Below are 1,767 nucleotides of genomic sequence, written 5' to 3'. Positions count from 1 at the left end.
ACGCTTAAGGTTTCGATGACAGTTATATTATGAGTTTATGAGTTTTGATGTACCGAAGGAGTTCGGAGTCCCGGATGAGATCGGGGACATGACGAGGAGTCTCGAAATGGTCGAGACGTAAAGATCGATATATTGGACGACTATATTCGGACATCGGAAAGCTTCCGAGTGATTCGGGTATATTTCGGAGTACCGGGTAGTTACGGGAGAAGCAATGGGCCTTGATGGGCTTTAGTGGGAAGAGGAGAAAGGGCGAAGGGGCTGCTGCGCTCCCCTCCCTTCTGGTCCGAATTGGACTAGGGAAAAGGGGGCCGGCCACCTTTCCTTCTCCTCCACTTCCTTCTCCCTTCCTCCCCTCTTGGTGGACTCCTACTAGGACTTGGAGTCCTAGTAGGACTCCACATCCTGGCCGCACCAATTGCCTTGGCCGGCCTCCTCCTCCTCCATCCTTTATATACTGAGGCAAGGGGCACCCCAAAGATACAAGTTGATCCACGTGATCTTATCCTTAGCCGTGTGCGGCGCCCCCAACCACCATAGTCCTCGATAATATTGTAGCGGTGCTTAGGCGAAGCCCTGCGGCAGTAGTACATCAAGATCGTCACCACGCCGTCGTGCTGGCGGAACTCTTCCCCGACACTTTGCTGGATCGGAGTCCGGGGATCTTCATCGAGCTGAACGTGTGCTAGAAATCGGAGGTGCCGTAGTTTCGGTGCTTGATCGGTCGGGCCGTGGAGACGTACGACTACATCAACCAAACGCTTCCGTTGTCGATCTACAAGGTACGGAGATCACACTCTCCCCTCGTTGCTATGCATCACCATGATCTTGCGTGTGCGTAGGAAATTTTTTGAAATTACTAAGTTCCCCAACAGTGGCATCCGAGCCTAGGTTTTATATGTTGATGTTATATGCACGAGTAGAACACAAGTGAGTTGTGGGCGATATAAGTCATACTGCTTACCAGCATGTCATACTTTGGTTCGGCGGTATTGTTGGACGAAGCGGCCCGGACCGACATTACGCGTACGCTTACGCGAGACCGGTTCTACCGACGTGCTTTGCACAAAGGTGGCTAGCGGGTGACAGTTTCTCCAACTTTAGTTGAACTGAGTGTGGCTACGCCCGGTCCTTGCGAAGGTGAAAACAACACCAACTTGACAAACTATCGTTGTGGTTTTGATGCGTAGGTAAGATTGGTTCTTGCTTAAGCACGTAGCAGCCACGTAAAACTTGCAACAACAAAGTAGAGGACGTCTAACTTGTTTTTGCAGGGCATGTTGTGATGTGATATGGTTAAGACATGATGCTAAATTTTATTGTATGACATGATCATGTTTTGTAACCAAGTTATCGGCAACTGGCAGGAGCCATATGGTTGTCGCTTTATTGTATGCAATGCAATCGCGCTGTGATGCTTTACTTTATCACTAAGCGGTAGCGATAGTCGTGGAAGCATAAGATTGGCGAGACGACAACGATGCTACGATGGAGATCAAGGTGTCGCGCCGGTGATGATGGTGATCATGACGGTGCTTCGAAGATGGAGATCACAAGCACAAGATGATGGTGGCCATATCATATCACTTATATTGATATCATGTGATGTTTATCTTTTATGCATCTTATCTTGCTTTGATTGACGGTAGCATTATAAGATGATCTCTCACTAATTATCAAGAAGTGTTCTCCCTGAGTATGCACCGTTGCGAAAGTTCTTCGTGCTGAGACACCACGTGATGATCGGGTGTGATAGGCTCTACGTTC

The sequence above is a fragment of the Triticum dicoccoides genome, chromosome 4A, assembly GCF_002162155.2.
Source record: "Triticum dicoccoides isolate Atlit2015 ecotype Zavitan chromosome 4A, WEW_v2.0, whole genome shotgun sequence".
NCBI classification, from domain to species: domain Eukaryota; kingdom Viridiplantae; phylum Streptophyta; class Magnoliopsida; order Poales; family Poaceae; genus Triticum; species Triticum dicoccoides.
This window is presented reverse-complemented; position numbering follows the sequence as displayed.